The following is a 13,935-nucleotide window of genomic DNA, read 5'->3' on the forward strand; positions in this document are numbered from 1 at the left end:
GGGATTGTCTCATAGTTTGTCGAGGGACTAGAACCTAACTATCTCTACCGATTCAATGAGGAGAATAGCCTAAGGTATGAGACACACCAGGGATTCAAGAATGGGGAAAGCCATGGTCTAAGAGTGAGTCCTGTGATCTTTAGCCAAGTCACACCTCATAATTGATGAGCTTGGGTAGTCCAGTCACACGAACGGAGCCCTAATCCATGTTATAGCTCACTATTTCAGTCTAAGGAAATAAGGAGGGTATAAAATTAATTGATCATTGCCTAAATAAATATATGACATGTCACACGTGCTAAGTGGTGGCAGTCACAAGAGTATGGGTCTTATCTCATGTCTGAGAATATGGAGATAATGCACCTGGCTATGTGAATAATGAAGCTATAGTGTGATAAGTAATAAAATGTGATATATAGGCATATGTTTTATAAATTTGATTCTCCTTGTGTATGTTTTTGCTTTATAATTGATATATAACTGCATAGGGTAGGTTTAATCTTAGTTACTAAGTGGCTAGACTCACCCCTCTTACTTAATACTTTTCAGGCTTTAGCTCTGGTGTTGAGAGGGAGAAGACTAAAGAGGTGAGAAATTAGTACATTTCTTCTTATATGCCTCTAGTTTTGATGTAGTTGTGTAATAGTATATGTTTGCCAATTCTAGGTCGCATACTACCCACACTTACACTATTTTGGTTTAGAAATGTTAAAATTATATTTTGGCCCCTTAGCCTTTGTGTATTTTGTCATATATATGTTTATAGGGTCAAAATACTAGTGTAAGTGTAGAAGTGAAGTTTGAGCATGTTTTGAATGATTTGAGTATAATACAATACTATTTTACCTCCCCTTTTGTTTTTGGTAAATTAAGGTTGAGGAGTAAATTTTTGTTATAATGATATTTCGATGCTTGTGACGTGTTGTACTGATAGTCTTAGGTCTATTGGATATGGTTCAGGTGTTAGGAAAAACTTTTGGCACTTGTTGAAGGTTTTGAACACCCATTTTGTATAAAAGTGTTGAAAAGTGATTAAATGTGTTTAGGTATCCAACTTCCTAGTGTGATGTGTTTTGAAAGTAAAACCCATGCCATTATTTAGTACAGGAAAAGAGCTTTTTATAGAAACCTAGATCACATCATTCGGATGTTGGACAGAGAATCGGGGGCGAGCTGGAAGTTTCCTGATTTTGTTGTCAAATTGACAACAGAATCAGTGAAAATTTGTGCAACACGCCGTGGCGCATGACGCCTGAGCTGTGATGTGTGGCACAAAGAACAACACGTCGTGGCTTAGAGTGTGCCCGCCGTGGCACACTGCTATGTTTTTCAACATATAATTTATTCTTTATCATCTTTGACTTCTTTCACTCCTCTGAGGTATTTCATGCTTTCGAACTTATCTTTACTCTGATATGAAAGATTTTTATTGATGTTAACTTGTTTCTATTTAGAAAACTTAGGATCCCTTACTTTTGAATTAAAAACTTGGTAATCACTTTTTAAAGATAATCCTTCGATTACCATGAGCTTTATTTGTTAAGTGTGGTTAGTGGAGTGAGGATATTATATAAAATTTTTAAGATATCTAAATGCTATTCAAATATAGAAGAAAAATTGCATTTCCTTGAATGGTGATTGCATATCACAAAAAAGAGTAGAATATAGTTGAAGTTACCTGCATATAGTCCTAAACAAAAATGGTTATTCAAATAAATGGCTTAGTGTAATGTCCGCCTTGACATTACCAGAACAACACTCATACATGCCATTGTAATAACTAGGATTAGATAAAATCCTAATCAGAAGTTACCACAACTCAAGGGTTTAAAAGATAATTAGTTTAAAATAATGAGATCCCAAGAAAACCCTTTTTAAATATTATTGTTTGAGTTCAAACCATAGTTAAAAATCAATTAAGAATAAATACAGAAGCATAGAAATTAAACCATATCAAATCAAAACAAGCCACTTTTCAAAAATTCTAGCCTGTCTGTCGCGACGCAAGACACTCCCACTACAGCGGATGGCACAGGGGGACGAGTTCCTTAAAGGCCACTTGCGTCCCTACTATCATGATAGCAGATTGCTATCATGACAACCCTTCAAACTTTTGCAGTGTGCTGTTTCACCATCTGACATTCGATTTGAGCGATTCAAGTGTCCACACAAGGCTCTTTAAACCCTCTAGCTAATGGCACCGGCTTCACACTCAAATAATCATCCATTTAAAAGATGAACACCTGAACTCAAAATAATTTGTTTACACATCAAAACATGCACAAGAGTGTCCAACTCACAATACTTAATGCCATTAGCCCCAAATACATATTGATCACCTCAAATGGACCACACACAACATGACTGTTCATTCATATCACACAAATAAGCAATCACACTTAAAATGACCATCAAACCCCCATTTCACAATAACATAAAGAGGTGGATAAATTCTAACACACATGTCAATTAGTCATTTTGGTACATAAATCTCTTTAAATTTTTCACTTGTAATTGTAACTTGGCCAAGCACACACATTTAATCCACAAAAATTAACCTTGGACTAAAATACACACACTTGTCACAAATTCATACAAGTAATATCCTAAAATAATGTCATATTCCTAAGTTGGTATTATATAATAGCAATATTTATTACTAACTCAAAGAAAAAGGAGAAGAGCTATACTACAATGCTCTTTACTCTTCAATTGCCCCTTCCTTCCCCTTGTCCCTACTGGAGTCCTCACCTATAAAATATAATTATGGGATAAGATAAATATCTCAGCAACTAATATAGTTTATCAAATGCTTATTATCACAAATAACCATGATAAAGTATCAAAACTAAGGTAATATCAAGTATATTAGATTTATGAGATAAATGCACTTTTCACAATATTCAACACAATTACACACTAACATGATCATCTAATCACCAAATCTTCAATGCTCCCTAACATGAAATTATAGACTCTCCTAGATCAACTACTTATTAACCCGAGCACACTTTTGGTGGTAGAAATACCTAGCGAAAGGTAATCTAACCTACCTTTGGACTATGATTTTTCCCTCTTCACACACTTGTGATAGAGGTATCGTTGACTCCTAACCTCACCTTAACGGGTATTAGGGAGTTACTAGATTGCTCATATGTCCTATGATAACAATCCCATATAATGCTGCACCGGATGTCCTATAGTGCCAGCCCGATCATATGGATTTTTCACTCACATATCTTCACATACATATATCCCCACACATCTCGGGTAGACTCCCACCCTTTATAATCATGCTTTTTAACACTTATCACTGCTTATCCATATTTCCACCACATTTATTTAATCATCATATATATATATATATATATGTATGTATGTATATATCCATTGGAATCAATGACTTTTCAATTCTATTTTACAACCCAATGTTCATGCTAAAATCATTTTTCAATATCAAATCATGCACAAAATTCTTAAACAACAAATTCATCAATTTGTATTTACTTCTATACAATTATAATAGTTAATAAACATAATAAACTATATAGTTACCTCAACCTTTTATCACACAAAAGGGTTATCGTGGCTCAACGTTAGCTCCACACGTTCTATATACACAATATAACTCGAGTAATGCTCAATCTACACAATCAAGTGACAATCATCAATTCACTCCGATTAAACCTGAATTCACTAGGATTTAAGTGTCTATAACACCCAAATTCCTTACCTAATAAACCAACCATTCTCAAACACTTTAACCATCTTCTTAAACATCCCAACATACTAAAATCACTAGCCAATTTCTCACATTGTTTCAAAACCTCTAGATTATTCTTAAGGTTCATCCAAACCCTCAATAAAAATTTTCAATCACTATAAAACTCATAAACTTAGGGTTAGAAGCTTTATTTAACTCTCTAAGACCTTAAATAAACTAATAGGTTTGGTTTGAACCCAAGGAAACTAAAATCAAAGCCCCCATTGCCCTAAATGTCCAGATTTTTGCATAATGAGGGAGAGGGAAAAGAAAGGAAGGCTTACCCAATATATATAAAGCTTGAAAGACTTTAAACAAGCGCTAACAGCCACAAGTCTCTCTTAGTCGTTGCTTTTGAGTTCCTTCTTTCTCTCTTCTATTTTTCAAGTCTGATTTGCTACCTGATAAGTGCAAATTTTGAACGTGCGCCGTGGCACGTTGACACACCCACTGTGGCATATGGCACAAAAAACCACACCAAAATTTAAACTCTCTTTTGTGCCATAGCCCGCTTGAACATCACCCTAGCACTCTTCTAAAGCTGTCCAAAGATTCAAAAACTATATTAGTTTTCCATAAATCTCATTAACCAATAATTTATTTAAATTGATCAAATTATCCTTGAAAACACTGATAATTACTAATTGAAAAACTTAGGATGTTACATTTAGAACTTGGGGTTTGAATATTAATGTTGTGCGTTTTCATAATATCACAAATGCATATTTTTAAAAATTTTGTGAAAAAAATAATGAAAGACGGCTAAAGGAAATTTATATCAATCAAAGGCTAGTTGTCATTAAAATCCAAGTGAAAAAGAAGCCCAAATGGACTATTGTTAATTTATAATGAGTTATTATTAAAATTCAAATAAATACTTGTTGATAAAAGACTAACTTGAATTAACAAATATTCATTTTGATTTTGACAACAAATGATCCTTAACTAATATAAATTTTCTCTAACAATTCTTGATTGATATTTTCTCAATTTTTTTTTCATTTTCATGAAAATACCAAAGGATATTTTGAAAATGCAAATGAATCTTCTAAAAATTTGCTCATTTTTCATGAAAATATTTATATATGGATATTTTGAAAAAGAAAATAGATATTCTAAAAATTTGCTAATTTTTCATAAAAAAACATATGGATATTCTAAAAATGCAAATAGATATTTTGAAATTTTCTCATTTTTTATAAAAATGCACATAAATATTTTAAAAATTTTCTCATTTTTATAAGAAACACCTTAAGTAAACATTTACATTTTCAATACATATCCTCAATTTCAATCTATAAAATGAAATCTTTATAATCACAAGAAGTAAATGGTAAACTGAACTGAATTATTTCATTAAAATATAAATTTACAATGTCACTAGAAAACATTTTAGCAAGCCACAATTACAAGTCAAACCTATAATCTATAGACACAATCCCACTACAATTGCAATACATAAATGGTCCCTCTTCTACAATTTCCAACACATTTCCAAGAAGATAGATACATAAATACAAGAATCATAGTCAACAAGTTAGAACATCACTCCTCTGTTCTGTTGTAGAATCTTCACATAGGTTTAGCTCAGAAGTTCTAGACAGTCAATAATCCCCAGCACTCTCCAATATGTCTAGAATATGAACTTAATATCCATTAAAGATACTGGCATTATGATTCACACCTCAAACAGTCTACAATATGAACTTACTTCTCATGCTTGATATTGTATATTGAACATCACATAATCAGTTCAACTAACTTACCTCTTAGGTGGTTTTTCAATATTTGTAAAGCATCTGAAGCGATATAGAGTTTACAAAAACAGTCTGATTAGCAAGCAATCTCCCTTGTTCTTTCTTTCCATATCTAAATCCATGGAATACATGTTGTTGCTTTTCTTTTTTGCTGCTGTGAGACTCTTCTAAAACTTCTTCCTTTCTTTCCGTTCCTACAACATACCAAAAAAATGAATAATCAATAAGGAATGAAGTATTGGTATCATTGATCCATAATACAACACACTGAGTCAAATGTGATTAATTAAGTCAAACAAAAAAGGGTAAAAAAAAAAGTAAGAGTAATCCAGTAAATATAGATGTTGACAGATTTAGCTCAATAATACATTATGAAAGTTTAAAATCCCTTGGGTTAGGAATCATGTAAGTTAGCTGGAAGATATTGGACAAAGCGAAAGCTGTAAAAAACCAAATTCAAATGATAGATCATTGTGCTTTACCATAAAGATTAAAGACCTAAAATGGACATTAAAAAACAACAGAAAGCATCAATCATACAGTTATAACCAAAAGTTGCACATGAATTTCTTTACCTCTAGTCACCTTAAGATTAAAGAGATAAAGAAAGGTACTGAAATCACGCACACACATTCTAAGCAAGGAGATCAAAACCCAGAGTTGAGCATAAAAAACTTGAAAACATTAACACATACACATATTCCCAACGAGACAAAAAATCCAAGACAAATCAGTGAACCAATGATCACTCTTGTTAGAAGCCCTTTTTTCCACATGAACATAATACCCATAAGCCTCCCTCAACACACCATAAGTCTGGGGCTCGAACGGTGGAGCACGAGAAGGAGAAGCAAAAATCTGGAATCAAAATGGAGGTGACGGTGGCAGGAGCAAAATGAGGCTGTGAACTTGAAAAAAATAAAAGAACGATAAGCGGACTGAGCCCAAGTGGACTAAATGAAGAAGGAGGAGGAGGAGGAGGAGGAGGAAGATTCATTCAGTCCAATAAATAAATAGAGAAGTCGAACATGGCACCTTGATGAACCAGTGGAAGCTGTTGCCAAAATTGCGATGGGCACTAGAGACTGGAAGGGAAACTGGAGAGGATTTGGTGAGGAAAATTTGGCCATTTGGAATTTCAAACTAATGGCAGCAAAGGACTCAATTTGGAATTTTTTTCCGGAAAAAACTACCTGTAATAAAAATTCAATGGCATAAATTTATAAATACAATAAAAAAGATCATTATCTCTCTTCTTTATACATAGGACAGGATGAAGTAATTTCCCGCAATTGATATGGTTTTTTCTTATATTCTAGTAGATGATAACCCCTTGCTTTTAATTATAATTTTTTTAAAAAATGTAAGACTCATGTACTTAATTTTATATGTATAATATATTTTTATATATCCAATCAAATCAAGATAAGTGAATTTTAATATGTTAAATAATATTAATAACAATAGTTTGCTATAGAATAAATAATCTATAAAAGGTTCATATGATTTACTTGAATTGGAAACAAATACATTTAGGGCTCATTTGCTTGCTGAAAAAGAATGAAATAGAATTAATTAAAAAATTAGGACAAAAATGAACTAATTATTCAATCCCCATGATGAATATGAGAAAAAAATCAATAATGCATATATGCCCGAAATATATAAACTTTAAGAATCATGATTTCTAACCTTTCCAACAAGCAAATGAGCCCTAAGTATATAAGACAAAATGTATAAGTTTTGCCCTTCTTTAGATCAATCATGAGCTGAGAGAGAATAAATGATCATCAGCCTTCTCATACTCAATTAGTAGACAAAATCTGATTCCATGAGAAGGTGAACAAAATCCAACAAGATATGCCATCGAGCTCAAACAGTGAAAAATCCAAAATATTGTAACTAGTTCATAATTTTTTAAGAAATAATCAAATGATCAATCCACTCCAGGACACACCAATCCTATTAAGGCATGGTTGAGTAGGAATCTCAAATATCCAATGCATTTTCCGTAATTTTTTGGTGATCACATTTTTTTCTGTATTTAATTCCCCTGCAATGCCTCTACTTTAAGTCTCTAAGCACCATATTTATAAGGGTAAATGTGCATTTTAATTCCTAAACTATTTTTTCGAAAAATACCCAACACCCTATTGAAGTAATTTTGCCCTTAAGATTATCAAAACAAAGCATTTTTGCCTTTCTGTCAAAATTTCAATATTGATCTCAAACGTTGACTGTTAAAAAATTTGATAGAAAAGGCAAAAAGGCTCCGTTTTGATAATGTTAAGGCAAGACTGCTCTAATTAAAACGTAAGGTGCTGGATGCTCTTCAAAAATACTTCATGAATAAAATTGTACCTTTACCCTATTTATAATTGTACACCTATATAAAAGATGCATCTATTGGATTTGGATTTAATGAGTCACACTCATTCAATAAATGTTTCATGTGACATGATAATAGTATTTGATTTAATCGAATGGCTGTAAGAAGTTTTGTTATACATTTTATATCTAATTAGAAAATACTAAATCTCAAAATTTTGAAAAAGGATGCATGTACTTGAGGAATATTTTGATTGTGAGAATTATTTTGAATTTTAAAATAAAAATATATGTTGATAATTTTTGAATGTTGATAAAATTCAATGGCTGTAATTAATATACTCATTGAACAAGTAGATCATTAATTGGAACTTAAAAAAAGAGTTTGTTTGTTAGAGACAAAAGTAGCATGACCAAGTTGGAGAGTGTACATTCTAACTATATAATAGTTTGGTGGAAAGAAGAATAAATAAAATAATCAAACATTGTCCATGAAACCTTAATTTACATCCAAGGATAAGATACGTTTTCTTAGTTAGCACTGAGACTTTACACGTTTTCATGCGCATTACTAATTATGTTCCATCAATATATTGATCACTTCCCACATAGTCCAAGTGAAAATTGATTTAAAGAAACAACAAGATGTAAAGTTCACAGAAAAAAAAATGCAGAATTATTATATATACCATGATCTGTGTTATATCTTGTCATATTATTCCTGCTTTCACTGATAAAGAATTCCAGCTCTTTTCTTTCCAATAACTTAAATATACGCCTTCTTTTATCATCAGTTCTTTTTCTGATCCATAATTAATAACCACGACCTTTTGACAACAGTTACAATTTTTTTTGCCATGTATTGATGATGATACTATTCTATTTTTTTCGCTCACTATCATGAGAAATCTAGGCATACACATTATTATAGTGACGGCCTTAAAGGTATATTTATTTTTTACAACGGTATATATTTCTGAACTCGAACTTAAAGACTCTAGGATAAAGTAATTTGACTCTATCAACCAAAGGCGAAGTCAGAAATTTTTTTTAAGAGGGGATTGAAATAACAAAGTACATATGATAATAAAAAAAAAATTAAATCTATATATATATTACTAACATAACATAGATATTTCAACTTATATGTTTATATTCACACACACACACACATATATATAACAAAAATAAATATGTATCTTCATTTTTAAAGTTTTGCTCATTAATTTTTTATGACATAAGAATAATTAATTATCATGTTTATGATAACATTTTAAAAATTTTATTTTCAACATAAACTATCATTTAATTGGTAAAGATTTCATCTTTCCCATAAACATTGAATAATTTAAATGCATTCTTAAAATTAAAGTTCTGATCATATAAAAATTAATATTACTTACTTATTAAATTTACTATGTAACTATTTCAAGTGATAAGTTATTCATTCAATATATTTGAAATGTTTGGTTGCAGTACTTTATAAAGTTTGTTAGTAATTAATTCTTATAGTTTCTTTCATTAAATATAAAATGAAAAAAAATTAAATTATATCAATTCTTTAAGAGCAATTGTAATATTATTTTATGGAAAATAAGTAGAGCATATGACAATTATATCTTCAAACTGCAGCAACAGTTGTGCTATACATACATAAAAGACTACTATAAAATTGAAATGAGAATTTCATTTAGTATCTCAAGACTTTTATAATGTGTCAACTTAAAGAGTTGAAAATATATAAACCTTATATTTTACTAAAAAAAATTAAAAAGTTAGGGGTATCTTGGCCCTTGCGGGTCTCCCCCTTACTATCAACTAAGTGGACGAAGCACCATAAGGGTAGATTTTTTCCATTCTTTTTATTTGGTTTATTATTAATCCCTATGTTAGTTGATTATATGTACCATATTATATGTACCATATACTTTTCTGGCCTTATTTATAAATTACTTTCAACATGTTTCACTAAATTAAGAAAACTTTAAAACTTATTAACTTATTCTAAAATTTAATAAGTTTTTAACTTTACTCTTGTTAAATATATTTATTTTAATAACATATTTTTTTTCTCTACAACATCTAATAGATGGTAAAAGAGAAAATTATAATGACAATTTATCAATGTAATTTATAAATATGGCAAAAAAAAAGTTTCTCCCTACCCTGTAAATAGGACTAGAGGGAGTATATTATTCCATACATATACATAGATATATATATATATGACTATATGATTATGAGCCCATATATAATAGTTCCACTATTATGTCATTTTCATATAAATTAATAACTGAATATATAACATTTAATGTAAGGAACTATTGTAGTAATGAAATATTTAATAGGAATTTTTCCTTTTGCAGTTCTTTTCCTATATATGACTATTTATTCTGCAAAACCATACAAAGAAAATTAAAAAAGAAAAAGAAATTAAACAACGCATACACACATATTCATTCTAAAGGTATAAAAATATTGTAGGATATATTCCAATTCAGACCCTAGTTTTTGAGTCTTTGAGGATAAAATGTCCAATTATAATATTCTTCATTAGATGGAAAATGTGCTTTTTGTCGTTTGAAAAATAATATAAATGTAGTTGGAAGCAGAGAAAGTAAATTGGAATAAACTAAATTAGATCCAAAATGCTCGATGTCTAAACAGTGATGATTTCGATTTTCAAGGGTGATTTTACAGTTTTAATTGGTCAGTTCATGAATAAAATGAGTTCATTTATTTAATATAATAATTAATTAATATTTTATTACATTACCTGCGTTTAAACCTAATTCAAATGCTATTAATAAGGTAATCTTGGTTCTTCTTAAAAGAATGAACAAATTTAGAACTTTATTCTAGTAAGATACTTCGATACCTTTTTGTATGGGATTGTTCATATTAGATTTAAATAGTTGAAATTTTATTTTAAAAATAAAATTAAGGTATTTCAAATTTGATCTAAGTAATCTAAATTAAATGTGTTTCCTATGCTCCCTAAATAACTTATAAGGGATCCAAAGTAAAGGTGAGCAAAAACCAAACAAATCAAACCAATTCAATTAAAACTGAATAAAATTGATCATTAGTAAAGTTTAATTTATTTTATAAATTAAAAAATTGAATAGTTTGGTTTAAGTTTTGGTTTTTTTTTTTCCATCTATGAAACCTTGACCAAACTTGAACCATATATTTTCATATTTTTTATAATTAATATTAGATTATTAATTAGTGTTTATTATTTTTAGATTTTAACTTCAACTAAAGTCTAGCCCAAGCCTAAAATACTTTAATAAAATCTCTAACCTTACCTTTCTCAATTTTGCTAATTGCTTTTAGAGTAAAAGATGGTCTAGACTAAGAAGAGGTGTATTGCCATTATTCATTGAGAAGAGTCAAATATTTCACAACTTGCTACTAGAACCCTTTTTCTTTTTATTGATTTAAAATAGGTTTCTTTTTATTATAGACATTAAGATAATATTAATGAAATTTAACTCGTGTCAACGTTACTTACAATGCATATGCTCTGATATTTATTAATAAGAAAATTTGAATATTTTTATTTTTGATATGATATTCATTTTCATTCATAAATAATAAAGTTGAGAATGTGACTTGATGTTGAATATGAAAAAAAAAAAGAGTCAAAAAAATATTAAAACTTAATTTCATGTATAAATCAAACCGACCTCAACAAAAAACTGATCAATTTTTTTTTTTTTTTGCAAAACAATTGGTCCGTTCGATTCATGTTTTGATCAAAATTAAATCAAATCATACATTTGATCACTCTTATCCAAAGGGTTTCATCTATTTGATGATCATCATGATGAAACTTAGATACCTTATGTATGGGATCCACATTTAAAGTTTTTCATTTATAATTTTTAAATAATAAATTCATCTGATGATAGATTGATATATAAGTTGTAAAATTATCTTTATTTTAGATTTTGTATCCATTAAAATAAAAATTAGTCTTTGTATATAGTAATTTAATTGAAAGAACTCTACCTATTTGTCTGAGTATTTTGTGGAGATATTTTTTTACTGACAGAAAAACCTACTCCTTATCCTTATAAAAAAATTATTAAAAATATAAAAATAAAATAATATCAAATATGAATTGTTTACTTTTGATATGAACAGTCAAGATTTGATGCTTATAACATCTGAATCCAAAGGGGTTCATAAACACAAAATAAAGGTAGAGCAAATGTTTGTATATTAATAAATATGGTTGATTAAAAGACACCTTTAATCGAATATTAAGAAATATGGTTGATTAAAATTAATTAAGAGTTTCTTTCTTTTCTCAAAAATTATCATAACATTTTCAAATTATCCTTAATTAAAAATAATAAATTTTATATTTAAATTTATTTTGAAATAAACACGCCACTCAAATAAAATAATTAATTATGTGGGCAATTAAATAAATCATAAACTATATCAATAAATTTTATAATGTATCCTTATATTAAGCATCAAGCAAAACTTTTAAAAAGCATCTACATTTAGAGCTTAAGGGAAAATTGTCAAGTGAGTAAGATCTTGAGAAGAAAAATGAGATGACAAAATCTGAGGCAAAATGGTAAATTAATAAAATAAAATACGAGCTAGCAGTGGTGCATTGGAGTAATGAGCACTAATTTGGACAATGTAGATTAACCGGTCTGAATTTAATATTGTTTTTTTGAATATTTTTTAATAATTATATATATATATATATATATTTAATCTAATAAAAGTAAACTTCTAACTGTTATTCAACAAAAAATGAAAAATTATATATTAAAATTTTTGTTTGTAATAGTGAATTGGATAAACATAACTTTTAATCTCTGTACTTTATTCACGTTGCTTTTGGTCCCTATATATTTTTTTATATTTTAAGTTCCTACACTTTTTTATCCCTCTAAAAGCAAAGTATAAGGACCTTGGAAGGATCAAAATAATAAAAAATAAAAGTACAGGGGCCTAAAATACTGAACAAAAAGTATAAAAATAAAAAACAAATCATAAGTAAAGTACAAGAATTAAAAATTATGTTTACCCTAATTAATTTCTTGAAGAGCTTAATTCTCAAGCTAAACACCATATATACGAAAAGAATGTGTGAGCAGACTTTGACAAATACAATCTTCTTCAAAGCAAGATTCTCATTAGGAACAACTGCAATAAAATTTTTTTAAAATTATATAAATAATAATCTAGTTTTTTAAAATGTCAAAATTCTATTAAAGTTTTTAGGAACTTTTCTCTCATCAATAAATTGCCCTTGTAGCAATATCAGTAATTTGACATACAAAGTTATGATTTGTTGTTGTATTATTGCGAATATAATAAGAAAAATTATAATTATTTAAATAAAACTTATTATCATTACTTATTATTTCCAACACTTATAACAACATCAAGAATTTAACATGTGAAGTTGAAATTTATTATTGTATTGTTGTGAATATAAAAAAAATTGTGATTATTTAAACAAAACTTATTATTATTACTTGTTATTTTCAACACTTGTAGCAATATCAGGAATTTGACATACAAAGTTGTGACTTGTTGTTGTATTATTGTGAATATAAGAAAAAAAGTTGTGATTATTTAAACAAAACTTGTAATCATTATTTGTTATTTCTAACACTTGCAACTATATGGGAAATTTGACATATGAAGTTGTAACTTGTTATTGTATTGTTGCAAATATAAGGAAAAAAGTTTTGATTATTTAAACAAAATTTGTTATCATTACTCCTTATTTCCAACAATTGTAGCAATATCTGGATTTTTATTTTTAATAAGGGCAATTTAATTATTTATATAAATTTATTAATGATAGAAATATCTTTAAGAATTTCAGTAAAATTATAACATTTTAAAATATTAAATTAATTCAAAAGAAATTTATTATCATTCTTCCTTTTTAATATTCTTTTATTCAATCACAAATACTATGCGTTAGCCTCTCCAGTATATATATGCATTGTCTGTAGAATTCAATGGTTTCAAAATTCTCTTTTGAAGAATCAAAGCCCCTTATTTGCAGCCATTATTTTAACACAAAAAAGCTGGATTGGG

Source organism: Prosopis cineraria, unplaced genomic scaffold (genome assembly GCF_029017545.1).
Source record: "Prosopis cineraria cultivar Desert tree isolate PC_DT_omini unplaced genomic scaffold, ASM2901754v1 PC5, whole genome shotgun sequence".
NCBI lineage: Eukaryota > Viridiplantae > Streptophyta > Magnoliopsida > Fabales > Fabaceae > Prosopis > Prosopis cineraria.